The 18,685-nt window shown below is 39.9% G+C and overlaps 1 protein-coding gene across 1 annotated transcript in view; it reads left to right on the forward strand.

The window, feature by feature from the left end:
- Nucleotides 1-17,962: 17,962 nt before the first annotated feature.
- ZFHX3 (zinc finger homeobox 3) overlaps nucleotides 17,963-18,685 on the forward strand; it is a 421,065-nt gene continuing 420,342 nt past the window's right edge. Inside the window, 1 exon segment of the mRNA XM_054078400.1 lies at nucleotides 17,963-18,067. The gene's annotated coding sequence lies outside the window, so the exon portion shown is untranslated.

Genomic DNA, 18,685 nt, shown 5'->3' on the forward strand with positions numbered 1-18,685 from the left:
ATAGATGTAAAAAGCAAATTTACTAGAGTATAAAAAAAAAGCTAATATCTTTTCCACGCCTGGCTGTAAAGTGCTGTTTGGCTGCCGTTGGCTGCTGGTACTTTGAAAGCTGTCTAGCGTATGTGCTTGCAATGCTGAGTGCTGCTGCTGCTCTCTACTTCCATGCATTGCATGTACAGTTGGATGCTTCTGTTTGTAGGGCTTGTATTAGGAAACTAGCCAAGAATAGGAGGAGGGGGAAAAAATAGCCCTTTATATTGTAAACTGAATAAAGAATAAAAACAGTCAGTGTGTCTGCTGGGGAAAGACCATGGTGGCTTTATTTACTTTGTACTGGCAGGGCTTGCTAATGGAGAAAAATAAAAAGGCATAATTAAATAGTTTAATGAATTCGCAGCTCTTTTGTTTGAGTGGGGCTGGGAATGCATGTTCCAGAGGGCCTCACAAAGAGCTCGGCTGGTAGTGAGTTAAAAGTAGGAAATCAGTCCTTTGAAGGCATTTTTATACTTCATTATCCCAGCATGTAAAATGACTTGTACTAAACGATTGAGGATTTTTTTTTCACTCTCTCTCTTTCTTTCTTCTTTTTCTAAACAAAGGAGAGCATCAGGGCGGCAGGAGCATAATTCCCCTCAGTGTCCTAGAGCCAATAGATCAGCTTGTCAGCGAATTGGTGGGCCTGTACTTATGTTTCAGTAAAATATAGGGCTCTGGGAAACTAGTGAACAACGAAACCACAAGCCAACCACCACAGAAACACACACACTAAGAGATCCTGGGGGAACGGGGGTGATGAGAACTCCCTTTTCACCTCAGTACTTTGCAGTAGGCATATATTCACTTTTAAAGGTTTTTTTTTTTGTTTGTGGCATGCAGTCAAAAACTGTTACGTTTCCCCCCCATATTGTCTTTCTTTGTTGTTATGGTTTAGTAAAGCTGGGTCAGCGATGGTGCATTTCCTTCCTCACAGCATGCCAAGTGATTATATTTTGGGTTTTTAATGAAAGTAATAGTATTCACCATTATTCCTCAACTAGTGTGCCCGCTTCGGTGATCATCAAGGAGCAAGGATGGCTGTCCTGCAAAGAGCCAGCTGCAGGCAGGGCAGGTGCCGTGCCAGCCACGGACTTGTTTGGCAGTACATCCGCACCCCTGAGGTTCCAGTGTGGGCCCTCTAATCCACATCAGTCTTTGGCTGCAGCTTTTCAGGGATTGGTCTTGAGTCTCCGCACGGTTCAGGCAGTGGAGCCCAACCTAGCTCGCACCACCCTGCCCGTGGAAATTAGCTTTGAGTCACTGCTCCCTGTTGGTGTGCTGGCGTTTGTCTGAATGGTGGGAACGTGCTACACTGTGGGGAGACCACAAAGTCTCAGACCTTCCTGGGGCTCTCCCTAATGAATTAATTTCATTAAAAGAGAGGGTACGTTGCAGTGCTGAGTAAGAATATGGGTATTTCATATTAAACAAGATGGCAGCGTGAAACCAGTCTGAATTGAATCTGCGGATCGTTTAGATCAAAATACTGTGGTGTAGACCAGTATTGTACTTAGCATAGGCATTTTGGCATTATTTGCTGTTAAATAATAGGTAATATCTTTTCAGTAGCCACTGTGGCCATTTCTTATATGGACATTACAAGGACATCCTTCCATGCAGTAGAAGGAAAGACCTGTGAGGAGAAATATCCTTATGAATAAATGAATGAAGATTTTTTTTTTTTCCCACTGATTCATCCCTGGGCAAAAGCGCTGGCTTTGATTTTACCTGGCTGCTGGAGCCGGTCACATTGTGCATGCGTGTGAGAGCCAGCTGCGAACAGTGGGGAATGTCCCTCCAGGACCTCATCTGGCCCATGGATCGGTATTTACAAAGCATTCCCTGGATTTTACTGCTTGAGTTTGCTTATAAACAACACTAACTGTTTGTTTCTTGTTAAAATTTACCTCATAAACAAATTTTACTGCATGAGTTTGAGGCAATAATTGTTTAATCCTGACTTTCCCATACCCGTAATGCAGAGACTGTAAAGCTGTGGTCACTTTATAGAACTTTTCTGTTGCTGTCTTTGGTGAGCGCAGTGCAAGTGCGCGGCTAACGGGGACGTTTGCTGCCCCTGTGCATGGGGGACAGGTTAGCCTCTCCACTAAGGAGTTGCCAGGAACCGCATCAGATGACTGCATTTCTTTGCTCTCACTGGAAAGAATTACAATAGAAGAAAGCCTAAAAGAAGCCTAAAAGTCCAAACTAAAAGCCTCCTCCTATTTCTGAAGTTTAACTTACTTTCTGATGTAAGACCAAAGCTATCCGGTTATTTACAGCCTATGGCAGTCTCTGTCGTCCTTCTTGCTGAGTAGCAGGGAAATGCCGTGGAAGTGACTGCTTATATTGATTAGCGAGACGAGAGAGAGTTAGAGACCCTCAGCACTGCCACTTACACTGGGCAGGAAACCCAAATTGACCAGTAATAAAGTGTTTGTGGTTGTACAAGGCGGCTCCTGGGGAAACTGCCTTCTCTGAGTGGGGATGCTAGGGGTGGAAAGCTGTCAATTACCCTTGTTTGATGAGGACTAAGTAAATGTGCTCTTAAAGTGGCCTATTAAATGTGAGAGAAAATGTGCTGGGTCTGGGTTCCCTCTGCACAAGTATTTTTGCAAAGTTGGAAGGATGGATGTTCTTGGACCCATGAATAAATAAGCATTATCACCACAAAGAATACAAGCTTTTGCTTGATTTTTCTCCCCTCTTTTTTTTTGCTATGGCCTCTAGTTACAGACAGGAGGAAGGTGAAAGTATTGTTAGTCCTCTGTGTACTAACAGTGTGAAAAAACTGAGTCCTCGCTGCAATATATGTCGCTGTGTTTGTAAAATTAAGCATGGAAGAGGAATGCAGAGGGCTAAGACGTGTCTACTTGGGATATCATAGGCAAAAGGGTAGCAAGTTTTTGAGTTCCGTATGTAATTAAAAGCAAGAATAATCAGTGACAAAGAGTATCTCAGACAGCTAATGTGACAATTATTGGGAATTATTCAGACCTGAAGTCTGAATAATTACATAAAAGGAATCATTATCTAAAGTGCAAGCTATCCTAGTGCAGAGGATGGATGCAAGGTGTAAGAAACCACCTTGCAGATTGCCGAGAATGAGTACAAAATATAGCAGAAGCATGATGTGATAAAATCAGAGAGGCCAAATCATAAACTAAGCAGCAGCTAACAAGAGGTATCAAACCAGCAAAAATAACAATACTAAGAACAATGGCAGGTAGAAGAAAATAAAGGAAAGTGTAGGATCACTGTTCGCTGCAGAGCAGAAGATAATTTTGAGACAGCGAAATGTTTTTGTTTCCTTTTCTATTAAAGGTCACCTATAGGACAGCAGTTATCATAATTGATGCCATTGCCAAATGGATCTCAGTCCTGCATAGAGAAGAAACAGGGTAAAGTGTGTAAGATAACTACTGTCAGAACTGTGGTTTTCAAAACTCATTAAAAGAACATGTAGAGCCAAAATAAACTCAGAACTAGCAGCAGCTTTTTTTTTTTTGAGAGCTTGTGCAGGGAAGGTGAAATACTGGAAGACAGAGTAGTGTCTTTAGCTTAAAGTGGAGTTTAGACAGGAGTTATGGACTATCAGCTAAACTCCAGTTTCTGTAGAAATTCTGGAAAAAATAATCAAACTATTCACATGTGCTTCAAAGATGACACGGAAATGAATAGTAAACACAGATTTGTCAGAGAAAATAGCCAACACGGCAGCTTCTACAGCTGAGTAACAGGAGGGGCCAAGGGAGAAGGAATAGATGTTATCTATCTTGAATTTAGGGAGGTTTTTGGTACTGTCTCACGCGACTTCTTTCTTTATAAGCAAGCTAAGGAAATGCAGTTTGTATGAGTGTAGGTATAAAACTGGGCTTGAAGGATCATATTTCGGGCATACTTAGCAATGTCAAATTGGAAGGAAATATAGAATGATGTTTGGCTGAGTGCTGCCCTGACCCTCGGACATAGCAATGCTTGCTCTAATGAGCTGAATCACAAAGTAGGAAATATATTTACTGAACTTTCAGACAGTGGAAAATTGCGCTATTGGGTACATTCGGTGATAGGAGTGCAATGCAAAAGAATTCAGCAAGTGGAGGTGACGACAGAAACACAAGGAGATTCTGTAGGGACAACTACAAGACCTTACGGAAAGTTTGTGATGTGCACAAGTGTAATGTGTTAACTGTTAGTAGTTTCTTGGACAACTACCCTGCTAATGGCTTCATGCGTTCTGTCATCTTTCTGCTTTGAGAACTGAAATTATTTTTAAGTATATAAAACTACAAAGTAATAATTAAGTGGATTGGAAGAAAACCAACATTTCTGAGGGCATAAGTAAGATTTATTGGTGTGAAATAAATTTGCCTTGTAAAGAGCTCGTGTCTAGATGCTTTGCCATCTTTTACTAACACTGTCTATACTATACTGACATGCTAACAAGAAAAGCAAAACAAAACAGTTTCAGAAGTCATTGCTAAATAGTAACCGTGTTGTGGTGCCCTGGTGTGGATGTTATGCACACACCGCTGGGTAACTGTGTCAAGCAGAAACAGCGAAAAGAGAAGTTTTATCAGAAACACACTCTGTGTTTTCCTACTTATTTCAGTAGCTCTTTGAAAATATAATTTCTAAAGTAAACATAATGAGCGTGTAATATAAACATAATACTTGTGTAAACTTGGTTTCTCACTTCTGACTCAGGCAAAGCTCTTATTCAGGTTAATCAAGGTTTTGACTATGTGACTGACTTGTAACAAAAGCACTCAACAGCTTTAATACCTGTTCAATTAATCCTCCTTGTTCTCCTTTCTGAATAGGGGCATGTGTGCGTGGTTTCACTAGCACTGCAGAAAGAAAGAAAGAAGCCTGTCTGTTAGAGGTATCTAATTCTTGCTGCTGCATATTCACATTATTTTCTGACCTTTATCTCTTCTTCAGAGGTTTCCCCTCCCCTGTTGAATTCTGAGGTCAGTCAGGAGGATCTGATGTGGTTAAAACCACAAAGTCCTGCAAAGTCTTCCCATTGAAAACTGACTCCAGCAAGGAGCTCCACTGTGCTTACTTTCAGACAGCCTTCTTGTAGGTTATGAAGTGGAGTGGCATTTGATGACAAAGAGTAGAATGAAGATGTAGAGATGCCACCAAAACATTTCTAGTTGTCTTCAAGTGCCTGGCACGGGTCCACTTGAGAAAGGATGCCAGCAGGGCGGAACTATTGTTCTTTCTTGGTATGCTTCATATCTTACATACGCAAGAAAGTTTTTTGATGTGCTAGTTTCCCATCATGCGTGCAAAAAAAGAGCAACCATAACCAGAAATATTCTACAACTGCATTTTCTCTTCTGACTAATCCCCAAAGAGATGAAGTCCAGGTTGTCTAAAAGTCCACACCTTCACCTCTGCTGTGGTAGAGAGGTTTTTGTTGGAAATGGAAATGTAAAATTGTTGCTCCACTCTGTCCTTTTTGGTGTATACATTGCCCATCGCAATAACACATTCTGGTTTGCTAATAATAGGATTCCTTCAAAATTGTGTAAGCTTTGTGTTTTATTGAATCCTCAAGTTAAGAAATCATTAACTGACAATCTTTTTCAGTCTACCTGCGCCCATCTAGTCTGGTTTTGTTTGTTCATTTAAAAGTACAGTCTAACATCTTCCATGAATCCCCTGAGAACCTTATATCTTTCTGTTGCATGAAGCAATTCAGTTAGAGCAAGTCAATGACACTTTCTTACTTATTATTAATTTGTTACAGGCAAAATTCTATCTCTCTATTTTATGTTTGTGGTACCGTGGACTTTCCCTTTTTTCCTCTTCAGTGCCCCCCAAAAGCTCACTTCAGCAATATGAAGTGAAGCATGCTTCTGCTGTTATTAAGTAATATTCCTTATTACAAAGAAGAACAGGGCTCCTTTTAATGACTGCTTTAATGCTACCAGTTCATGTCACTATCTAGGGAGCCCCTTTTCTTTTGTTCATAATGAGGAACACCTCATTTGCACTGTCCCTAGATTTATGGAAGGACAGGAAAAAACTTCAATTTATTACATCTTAAATGAACTGCTCCCAAAGCAAAAACAAAGACGGTAGTAAACCGGTGCCTCTGCGCTATATAGTTTGATTTTTATTGAGCTGTATAGTGATGTGCTGCCTCACCTAAGAAGGGTGAGCATGGGCTATAATTACCTCTTGTGAACCCCATTTTCTGATAACCTCACTGGCCTCTACCTCTTCAGGATGTTGAATCTGTCAGTTATGGTATTTTATTTGTTCTTACTGATGGAGCTGTATATAGTTAGAAATAGTGAAGCTCATTTGATATCTCATTTACTTGAAAAAAATGGGGTGTAATCCTTGAATTTGAAACTGAAAAAACATTCCAGTTATTCTGTGAATTTCATTCTACTGTACTCCAGAAATTCTTTCTGTTAATTCTCTTTCCTCATGTTCACCCTAAACTTTTGCTCCATCAGTACTATCTGTTCATCGCTTTGGCAGATATTCTTGCATACTGTAAGAGTTAACTAAAAAGAAAACAGGTTTTAATTGATGAAATCCCAGTTTTAGAAAAAAGGGCTTTAAGGTCAAAGTCTTTCTTTGTAAAGTGAGTAGAGACAGGCAATAATAGCTATGTTCTTGGTATGAGATTAAATTCACTGTCTCTTGTGCAAGATGAATTGACATAATGGTGTTATTCCTTGCTTTTCTGACTTAGGGAAAACTGTACTAATTCCTTAAAGTTTTAATATGGTTTAACTTCTTCCTTATAGAAATCTTTCGGATTAAAACAAGGTGCCTTTGTTGTAATAAATTAAAAATAAAATTTGAGGTAAAAGAAGAAGGTTTTATGAAAGTGGTTTTGCGTTTGGTTTTTTTTTGTTCTTTTGACTTTGGCTTATGAATGCTTCCTTGCATTCAGAAATGTGGAGCCACCTAAAACACATTTTTCAGCTATATAGTAACAATCTAAAACTTTCTGTCCAACCCCTGGCAAAAAGCAGAAATCAATAATAAATGATCTGGTGTCTTTGTGGTTTTGCTGTGTGTGTGAGCATTTTCTCTGTAGTTCAAAGGTTATAGAAATTACAGTAGACAAATTCCAGCTACAAATAATATTTCTAGCATTTTGCATAAAGTCTTAAAACCTTTTTATTTGTTTCGTTTTCTGCAAGAGTCAAATAAGAGGCTGTTACATACCCAGTCAAGGTTGTTTTTAGACTTAAACTTCAGAATATTTTCAATATCTGCAACATTATCTTTTGAATAATAATTACCTCTTATATTAAATTATAAGACAGCAGGATTCAGGATTAGATCTCTGCATATTATTCTAGTGAAGGAAATTATGACAGGGGTCATTTTTTAGAATTATGTAGGAGGGTAAAAGGTCCCAGGCAGCATTAGAAGGGAAGGCGTTTATAATTAAATTGTAATTTAGGCCTATGATTTATAGTTTTCTCAATGAAAAATTTGGTGCTGTGGAGAGATCCTAGGAGGAACTTTAGTGAGATACAACTTAATGAAATAATAAAAAGAAAAATTATTCTGGAATAGACTGTATTATAGCGATACCCGTTAGCACGCTATAGTGTAGCTAATGTTCTGTCAGTATTTCCCTGATAAACTCTGTTTTCCAGGGGTTTATGTCTAGGCAGTTAAAGTTTGTTTTAGGCTGAAACTTGGCATGTAAAGTTTCAGGTCAAGAGAATTTAACAATATATATTTTTAAATCGTTTAGCTCATTAAAACTTACAGAAGTGTTCTAAAACATGCAAGTTGTCAGTTCGAGACAAAGACCGCTGCTTCTCTCTTTGTTGTTATTATTCATGAGTTGCAAGAAAACTGTAAGCTTTGTTCTTCTTTGTAATTTGTGAAGTCATTAAAGTATGTGTGGTAGAAACCCGCTCAGAAATTGCACCCACTTATAGAGAAACAGCTCATTTCTCTCTAATGTACAGGGTATTTTTGAATATCCTAGTGTTTTTCCAGATATTGGAATTAAAGAAGGAGCATTTTTGTAGTTTTTATTAATTAATAGGATAAACTCCTCCCTACCACGATGAAGAGCTATTCTACTGGCAAGAAAACGTTAATATAGAAAGGTTAAATGACTTGCCAAAGGCAATTGAGGTAGTCAGTGACTGATCTGACAACAGGAGCCATCTCTGACCGATATCCCTGGCAGTAAAACTCTGTTCAACTAGTTTACACAGATGGCTAACAGCTCGTGGGTGGTTTAAAGCCACCTTTCAGGTTAGGAAGACCTAATTTTCACAAAAAATTACTTTAAGAAAGGGCTTTAGGTTCAGCCATTGCCTTTTAAACACAATTTGCTTGCGCAAATTCAGCTGTTCCTATAAATTGCTTCTTCACTGACCCAAGTTACAAAAAAATACTTATTTTTTTTTCCCTGCAAGTGCTTGAATTTTGTGTAGTCGTAGAAGGTCAGTATACAAATGTAGTGATTTAGCGTGAAGGTTTGAAGATTACCGCATGGATTTTATTACACTCAGATTAAGGCATTGTATTAAAGCCTTCTGATACTTAAATTTTTTGTAGTAACTTTTGAGTGCAAGTAAGAACCAGATTAAAATAAATGTACTTAAGCACATTAAACATTAACTTAAAAATATCCAAATATCTATTTATTTGAATGCACAGATGCTTCCAAAAATATCCAAATTTAATGAGAAAACAGTAAGCTTTTTTTGAGACTGTGTGCTCACGTAATGAGTGTTTAGGAATGTTAACAAATAATGTGTGTCTGGGGAAAAAAATCTTTTCTTAATAGCACCAATTATTCTCTGGCTTCTGTGTAAACAACAGACAGTTTAGGACTTATCTAAATAAAGAAGTTACATTGCAGGCTTTAGCATTTTCAGAGGAACTATTCATATTATTGAGTCAAATTGAAAAAGTATATTGAGGTTAGCTTTTTCTTTTCGTTTTCCCAAGCTAACCTGAAAAAGAAAAGGTTAAGATTGCTGCTTAAAAAAAAAAGAAGACATTTCACCTCAAACAAAGAAGAAAACAACAAGGGATATTTACAGAAAAAGATTTCTTTTCCTGTAATTTTCTGAACCTTGCTTTCAGGAACTGTTGATTATGGAAACATTTATTTGAAATCTAGGCTTTCTTCTCTGTAACTCCTTTCCCTCTCCTTGATCCAGCAGAGAATCACAAGTGCCTGTGTTTGACTTATCCTTTTGTTTGGCAAGGCGCTGTGATCGTATACCTCATTTAGCATCTTAACATCGTTCTTGGATGAAGAAGTGGCAGCCTTTGTTTAGAAAGAAAGTCTCTTTGATAATTAGAACTCGTGAGGGATGTAACAAAACCCGAAGAAAATGTGTTACAAAGTGTGAACGCATCTTTTATTTCAGCGGAGTGCGTTTCCCACATGGAGAAAGCCCCGGCTGAGGCCGTGACCAGTGGCTTTGCCTCATCTTCCTCACAGACTGTGGTGTGGTAGACACCGACCCTGCGGCAGGCGAGGGCCACTGAGGGGCTGTGGCTACTGCGTCAGGGTGAGGGCCACTGAGGGGCTGTGGCCACTGTGTCAGGGTGAGGGCCACTGAGGGGCTGTGGCCACTGTGTCAGGGTGAGGGCCACTGAGGGGCTGTGGCCACTGCGTCAGGGTGAGGGCCACTGAGGGGCTGTGGCCACTGCGTCAGGGTGAGGGCCACTGAGGGGCTGTGGCCACTGCGTCAGGGTGAGGGCCACTGAGGGGCTGTGGCTACTGTGTCAGGGTGAGGGCCACTGAAGGGCTGTGGCTACTGTGTCAGGGTGAGGGCCACTGAGGGGCTGTGGCTAGTGTGTCAGGGTGAGGGCCACTGAGGGGCTGTGGCTACTGTGTCAGGGTGAGGGCCACTGAGGGGCTGTGGCTACTGTGTCAGCGTGAGGGCCACTGAGGGGCTGTGGCCACTGTGTCAGCGTGAGGGCCACTGAGGGGCTGTGGCCACTGTGTCAGCGTGAGGGCCACTGAGGGGCTGTGGCCACTGTGTCAGCGTGAGGGCCACTGAGGGGCTGTGGCCACTGTGTCAGCGTGAGGGCCACTGAGGGGCTGTGGCCACTGTGTCAGCGTGAGGGCCAGAGAGGGGCTGTGGCTACTGTGTCAGCGTGAGGGCCACTGAGGGGCTGTGGCTACTGTGTCAGGGTGAGGGCCAGTGGCCAGTCGAGAGCCCACGCCAACCCGCAGTCCCACGGCGGCTGTGGCAGGCTGAGGGCTCCCACGGTGCCCTGCCCTGAGCACCTCAGCCAGAAGTTGATGCTGTTCATTTTTGGTTTTGCTCCCCTAACTTACATCGCCAGTGGAGGCCAAAGCAGCGCCAGCTTTGCTCTCCGCACCTTCCAGCACGACATCAGTTAGAGGCACAGGGATGCGCGGCGCTTTGCTCGCAGGTGAGTCGTGGGCTTTGACTGGGTCCCCGGTTCCTCTGCCTGGGGACCTGGCTCGCACCGAGCCCCCAGGAGGAAGGTTAGGTGGGTCGAGGGGAGAACGTGCTGCAGAGGACCAATCCGAGCGGGGAGGCAAAGGGCTTCGTGGGGCATACACCCCATCCTGCCCCTGCTTGCCCCATCGAGAACTTGACTAATGTAAGAGTCAAAAGCATTTATGCCCAATCTATTCACAGAGAAAGCCACAGGGGTGATTCTGTTGTGCAAAGGAGGAGTTTACTGCTGTGGAGGGCTCCTGCTACGTGAGCGGTAGAAGTTAAAATTAACGCAGTGCACAGGAAAAAGTGTGTGGACACCATGAGTAAAGCAGATAAACGCCACTCTAAAAAACAGCCCCTTTTTTCTGCCTCTGCAAGTGATGCTGGTCAAGTCACGCAGCTCTCACGCAGAACAATCCTCACTGCACCTGCACCGCTGTCCGGGTGCTCAGCTTTGATGGGTGGTGTTCGCTTTGCAGAAGTGAATCGCAGAATTGCAGAAGGAAAATCACAGCTGCAATGTGAACTAATACAAACCCTTCTGGGAAGGTATTAAATGCTGTGCTTAAAAAAAAAAAAAATCAAGTCTAAGGTGGCTTAGAGTGGATACCCAAAATTAATAGACATATTTGACCTTAATCTATCTTCTTGGACAAGTTTAATTATGGCAATTTCTTAACATCAGCTAAAGCTCTTGGTTTAGAAATGTTAGTATTCTTTCAATGTGTGGGGTTTTGTTTCTAATATCACTGTGTTTTCTAAGGAAAAGCAAAAGTTGCCATCTATGAAAATTTACTGGGGTGGAATAATCCAAGACTTTGGAGATGCTTAGGATTAATTTCTCTTTCTAAATAATTGTTTCTGAGATGAGCTTGAATTGAGGGTGAAAAGGGAAAAATTAGAAATAATATTTCAAGAGCCAAATTTAGAAGGGAATCTTTTTCGGAAGGGTATTGTTCCCTTTGTCATCAGAGTCTGTCCTGTCAGGAGTTGTTCGGTGTAAAACATTGGGGATGATCTGCATGTTGATTTACACCAGCTAGAGTCCTAGCAGTTCTTTTTAGGCTATTATTTGTTTTGTATAACTTAATATATAGATGTAAAATTAATGATAATATAAATATCGGAAAATATAAGGTGTGCTAAAACACAGTCATGGGTACGTATTAGTAGTACATCCTACTATTTATTATAATTAGTACTAGTCGTTTAGGAAAAAAGAAGCTTTATTTGTAACTTAGTCAAACTATTTGCCTTATCTATCTAACCTATTGCTCTTGGTGCCTAGTTTGGGGGCAGCAGCTTTCTTTTCTGTGCAGCAGTCATGCCAACAGCGTTGTAAAGGAGTTTTGTTCTGCCCCCAAAGAGCTCAAGACACTGTAACCTGCAAAATTGTACAGAACTAATGACTGATAGGAATAAAGGCTTTAGGTCAACTGTGGTTTTTCCGAGTTGATGACAGGAAGAATTGCTTGATGTACTTTTGCTGTTCTCCTTTGAAAACCAAAGGCAGATGCTAGATTTCTAGTGGAGTTAACTTTAAGAAGCCTGCATGTTGTGTAAAAATACATTTCTGATTTCTTGGAAGATTGGAAGTCAAGGTTTGTAGGGAGATTTTGTCTCTCATATGACAGATACAATTTTAGTATGCTTTACTCTCGCTGTTTACAAGAAAAAAAGCAGAAAATGTGAAATTTTAGACACAAGCAGCAATTTTACATCCCTGTTTTTCATATATTTGACATCATTTACTCACGTGAAATAATTTCAAGTTTGCTATTGAAAAGTGAAAGAAACCACCAATGCCTTAGACTGAAGACTCAAAGAAAGTGGTTGTGGGACCTGCTGATGGTGTAGGAAAACTCCTCGGTTATATATATATATATATATATAAAAAAAAAAATCAAACTGTTTTCTGCTTTCTTTCTGTAGGGCTAGTTCTGTGAGTAGGATTCTAACCGAGCAGGAGAACGCGTTGCTTGAGTGCACTTACTTTAGTTCCACATCTTATCCAACTCTAGGAACTTGAACTTGTGATTATCAGGCACAGAAGGTCAATGCATTAGCCATGGTACCAGCTCTTTCATGTGGCCTTTCTGAAGAGGAAAAAAACAGCTTTTAATCTTAGCTTTTATAAAATACTGTGTGTACTGGGATACATCCTAACTTGTCATTTTCTCGTCTGTTCAGTGCTGGGGGATATCTGAAGATGCTTTATGATGCCACACAGATACACATGTCTGCAAAAGGCCTAATCTGAAGTGAATCTTCTATAAATAATAAACAACAAATAGGTTCCTTTTAGTTATATTAGCCCCAAAATAGGTCATGTACATTTGTTTTAAATGCAAACTTAACAATAAAGTAAATTCCCTAGGTGGAGAATTTGATGTGTTTGTGCAAATTTTCTGGACACAGTACCAAAAAAACCCCAACACCTATATTTTACCCTTTAAAATATTTATATGTTGTCTCTTAAAGTCCTGTGTTTGAAATACTGTTTATAATAAACACCATACTAGAGACCTAATAGTGTAAACACTTGCCATTTTTTACTTTACCACAAAGTAATCTTTATTAGCTATTTTTTGTACAGAAACTTCGTGTTTTCCATTGTTACCAGAGAAGTTGTCACCTCTGTCAGTTTTCTACCTCCAAATAGTCTTGCTTTTCAATATCTATGCTAATTTGTGGTGTCCTCTTCTTTAAGTCGAATCAAACTGATACTGAATTATCCGACTGGCTAGACATATACACAAGATGCATCTCTATCTCAGAATAACTTTCTAATCGATCACACCAAGTTCTTCGACTTAAGTTGTTCAGTGTACAAATATATAAATAGTAAAATAATTTCCTAGACTGGAGTGATTTGGTTTGTTTAGTACGTCAATACGTAAGCTAAAATAAAAGAAGGTATTTACTAAAAAGGAGGAGCAATGAGAAGAAAACCGAAACGCTTTAATTTTCTGTGAAATTGCAGTCTTGCACCTCAGGGAAGCAGGCTTTTTCAGCTCATGGTCCACAGGGTCTCGTGGTTCCATGGGCGGCTTCTCAGGAAAGATGATTAAGGAAAGCAAGCCTTGTGTCAGTAGGCTTTCAGTCTGGGCTGTGTGCCTCCACTGGAAATATTAATACGGTTTTCAGATTTAAAAATAAGGCTGAAAGGACTGCCTAGGCATCCTTTTAATGTTCTCCGTGAATGTAAGAACTATGTTAAATTCTATGGATAACTAAATATAAAGGAAGGCACATCTGAGAAATAGGTAATTTATTGTGGTTGTTTGGAGTTAAAATGGCTATGACACCTATTGTAATTTTCACACTATTTCTGCCTAATACAATGGTGTTTGGATTTTAATTGGAGTCTTTAAGTGCTACTATAATACAAATAATACATATAGGATGTCTCACAGTAGTATTAGACAAAGGTAAAATGCTAAAAATTGTAGTGCCATATTTTCCAGCTTGTGTTCTTCTCTGAAGCTAGCTAGAATCTCAAGTTCTGTGTGTCACCCATTGTAATATACATAATTTCTTCGTCCCTATTCATTTTCATCCCTGAGATGCATTGTAAAAGTGTAAATCCATCACTAGATAATTTTCAGTTCCATTATTTACAAAAATGAATAGTTAAGCAAGTCATTGTTGTTAGTGGGATGCTATTGTTGTTTCACAGAGATAGGGACTGCCAAGGTCTTGAATGATGTACACTTGAATGTTCTTTCAAGATACTTGTACCTGTTTCATTTGGGAGGAGTTTCGCTCATGTAAAATCAAACAGAAACAATTTTAGTAGCCTCTGAAAAGAGAAGAAGGGAAAATGGATATTAATGAACTATTTAATATTCTGCTATGGGAGAGATGCAGTGATTTTGCTGTTGACACTTTTGCATGGAATTAAAGAGATCTGGTGGTTGTTTTACTCGTCTGTCTTTGTTCCTGAAAGACTTTTCAGTGTCATCAGATTTGGTTTTATAACCTGAGAGATATTTTACAGACATGCAGACAAGAAAAAACCCCACATTTCTTTTTCATAAAATACATTGGTATTCAGAACATGGTCCTTTGATGAATTAGAAATTTTGGCTAAAGCTTTAATGAGATTTTTATTTCCTGAACTTATGTTGGAAAATGTGAAGGCTCCATGATTCACAATTCTGAAGAAGGGTTGGTGTTTTTCTTTCTTTTCAAGAATATTTCTGGTTCATTGTTTATTACTCAATATTTTATTGATTTGTGAGTTGAGAAGTTCACAGTGAAGGTGGAACAGTTCAGAGCTATAGATCTTTACTGCGTGGTCTGCACTGACATGCTTGCTTGCTACATTCAGGTAAGCATTCACAATTCAAGGTTACGCAGACAATGCTGTGGCAGAAATAATACAGGTAGCTGCAGAATTCTTGGAGACGCACCATTATCAGATGTCTGCTGGTCTATTGGTGCTTGTTTATTAACACCAAATCTTGTTTGCCCCTGTCCATGTGTTAATACCTACAACGAAGCCGTGTTGGAGGGAGAAGGGCAAGGCAGGGATCCTGGGAGCCTCGAGTCGAAGACTTCTTTGTGAATTGTTCATGTCGTGGTGTTCTTTAGGTGTACTTAATTTGTGAAGCATGATGACATTGGTAGTGGAACCTTTACCTCTTTGATGCAGGAGCACCTATGGAACCTCTAACAGAGGAAATTATGGAAATGTGGGGGTTTTTCCCTCCTTTTTTCTGACTCTTATAATTTTTAATTATGCAGTATTAGTCATTACATGTGAGTTCTCTTTAAGTTTTCCCCTAATGGTACTGTAGTGTCAGTGACTTGTCTGAGAGACTGGTATTTTTAAGCAACTGTGCTGTGAATGTAGACAAGCAGATTTACATACTTGCTGCATAAATGTAACAGGATAACCATTTGTATTTATTTCATATTTGGTAAAATCTTTCATCATGTGGCTGCTTGTTCCATTGTACGTGGACAAGTCATTTGGGGAGCTTTCTACAAGCTATCACTGAATGGTCTTAGATTTTATAACCTTTCTTGTGTTTCCATACTGTGCTACTCACAAAAATTCTCATAAATCAAAAACGCTGGATTCGTATGACTTACCACATTTTGATAACTTGCACGTGTTCTGGCATGTTAAAAATAACAGGAATATTCAAGTTATCATTGTAGCTTATCCTTTATTTTAAATCAAAGTTTTTTGAAGTATTTTTTAGATAAGGAACTTGGGGCTGTTACATACACTTTTATTTAACTAGAGTGTTAATGGTGTGGAGTATTATCAGGTACTTTTCCTCATGGTATCTGAGAAATTATTCTTGCAGGTATTTTCCACATCATTACAGTGACACAGTTGTCAATATGGAGAAAAGTTCTTAATCAATATTCATTTTAAAACACATTAATGAGTGGAATATTGAATAGAGGTTCTCCCCCCGACCCAGAAGGGATTCTCCTCTTCGGGTACGCAGCTGGGGGTGATGTTGCTTGGGACACCGCTGATTGCATTGAGTACTGGTGTGTGTGGTGTAAGCTGTGCTGTGGAACTAGAGCATGCTTTTCCTCCAACGCGTTCATTGTTTTTTTTCTCTGATTCAGGATCCCTATCCTAGATCTACTTTTCTTTTGATTCATTTCCCTTTGCTTCCAGGATCCCACATGGAGCTCTGTCTAGAACACCCCTCGACTTTCCAGTCTGGCCTTCCATATTTAAGTTTTTTTCCTGTCTCAATTTTCCCTCTACCGCTTTTGGGGATTAGACTTTCACTTGCGCTGTGGATACCGAATCTATTTAGGTTTCTCTGATCCTTTATCCTGTTGGGTTTGGTTTGTTTGTATTTTAAGGCTCTTTTTCTGTTGTGTGCAGCTCCATGCTCTGGTTTTGTGTTGGTATCTGCCTTTCATTATAAGTGACCTCCTTCTTCTGTATATTTTTCTCTCTTCCAGTTCAGGAAACATCAAGAAAGAGTAACACTGGTTTTTACAGCTACGGCCAGAGGAGTAGGGAAATTCCAGGCATGTAGCCCAACACAGAGAGCTCCTCACTCTGGAGCAGCTTGCCTGTTACAAATGATGTCACTTTTCACTGCTAGAAATCATCTCAAATATTAATTGAGATTGTAATCTAACATAGTTCAACATTTGGAGGTTACAAGATCTGTTTGGACTGCTTAAAGTTGTGGTACCTGTTTTAGACTGTTTTATCTTGCAAACTCTGTAATCTGTTTTCAACCTTTAAAAAAGGAAATATAACGTATCTCTTTACTGTTTGGAGCTTCTTTTCCTCTGCAAAGTCCTTTCCAGAGAGAAGACATTTACTGACTGGATGTTTTAATTCTTATTAATATCTAATTTTAGAGCTCAAGAATCTGAGGAATCTGTGAAAACTGCCCATGTACCCCTATTCTGTCTATTTGACACAGGCAATTTTAAGATATGACAGGTGTTTGAAAGCTAAACCACTTTTTTGGTGATTAGTTTTGCCCTGATTGGCAGATTTAAAAATAAAATTAAAATACTGTTTTGACACACAAAAGGAAGAGAGTTATATAATCTATATTTAGTGCCTCTTTCATATGGTTCATAATGATTGACTCTTGGGCCTTATCTTTCTGAAAACATTAACTGGTGCTTTCTTCAAAGGTGTGCTTCCATCTGCAGCTTTTGTTACCATTTGGTTCGTGTCTTTCAATCTCTGTATCAGTGGATTAAGGAGTAGAAAGAAGGGTCTGTCTGCTTCATAGCTTTCCATTGTTTTTTTTTTTTTTTTCCATGCAGAAATACAGATTACAGAAGTAATTTGGGCTGATTTGACTTCAATATGAAGGCAGAAACATGAGCTGTTTGGAGACCAGCACTGTGTATGGCCATGCACAGGGTCTTTTGAGCATGAACTCAAAACTATTGTGAGCAGGAACCCACCCTCTGTTCCTAGTCTTAACTTTGGTCATATGAAAGAAGGGGAAACTTGAGCCTGCAAGGTTGAAGGCAGCCTGTTGCGTCCCTTTAGGCTGCCTGGCCGTGACCATGGTGCCGCTTCTCCAGCCGGGTCTGCTTCCCGGATTGCAGATGGCTTTGTAGCAATGTCGCCTCCCTGGCATGGAGCCCAACTGGTAGCTGTGGGTGCCTTTGGTGCTGGGCATTCAGGTATCAAATAGCCGTGCGGTTGCTGAAGAGAGCTCAGCTGCCCACTCTGACTGTGTCAGCACAGGCTCCTGAGTTGACACTGTGTGTGTATAATATTATTGCCATGAAAAAAAAATCTGATATTGTATGCTTTTGAGAAGCCAATATTAACCTGATGATGGTCTATACTGATATGGAACCGAACTGGTACTTTCGCAACCTCTCTCAGAACACACCTTTATGTTTAGACCAGGAGGGAAGACCGTAGGAGACTTTTTTTGTCAGACAGATAGACAAGGAAAATTTCTGTTTGTTCACATCGAACGCCTGCTAAATTTGTGCTTTTCCTTTATTTGTGCTAGCAGCTTTCTGGATTTATCCTGAACAAGAAGTGGAATTACTGAATTGGTGCCCAGGAAGTGGATATCCTGTGTTACGTGCTACAGTCCAGAAGTCCTTCATACACGGTGAGAGAACCTCTTCCTTTGTATATCCAAGCTGAGTTTCAGGTACGAGTATTTAGTATTAATTGAGTTTTATGTGAAAACTGTCCAGTTTTCACTCTAACATGGTCTGAAGGTGTGTGAGTTGTGGCCATGGCGCAACTTTAAGGCTTTAGTGTGCAGGTTTGTGAACTATGTATTTTCAGAACAGAGCTCTATATTTGATCATTCAAGACCATACCAACAATAATAGTTTTAGCAGTAATGATCATAATTTTTTTTCTGAGGCATTTATAGCAGTAAGAGATCTTCCTCTCTTAATGGCCACAGAATACGTGGGTGATCTCTGCCTAAAGAGGCATTTTTTTGAGGAGAAGCTTTGTTCCGGACTCTTACATGGTCCTGGGAGACTAATTTCTGAAAATAAGATGTAAATGCGAATCTGCGTTTAAAAATATTGAAACAACTGTGTGCATTAGCTGTTTGCTGGCTGGTTTATTGTTTCCACAGTAAGTTGGCCGATGATGTAGACAGTGTAATTTTATTTTGATGTATTCAAGTATAACATGCAATATTATTTATGAGAATACCAGAATTTTTTTCTTCGTTATCTTCTGCTAAGTGTGCTTTGCTTCTCTGTCG

This window comes from Cuculus canorus, chromosome 13 (assembly GCF_017976375.1).
Source record: "Cuculus canorus isolate bCucCan1 chromosome 13, bCucCan1.pri, whole genome shotgun sequence".
NCBI lineage: Eukaryota > Metazoa > Chordata > Aves > Cuculiformes > Cuculidae > Cuculus > Cuculus canorus.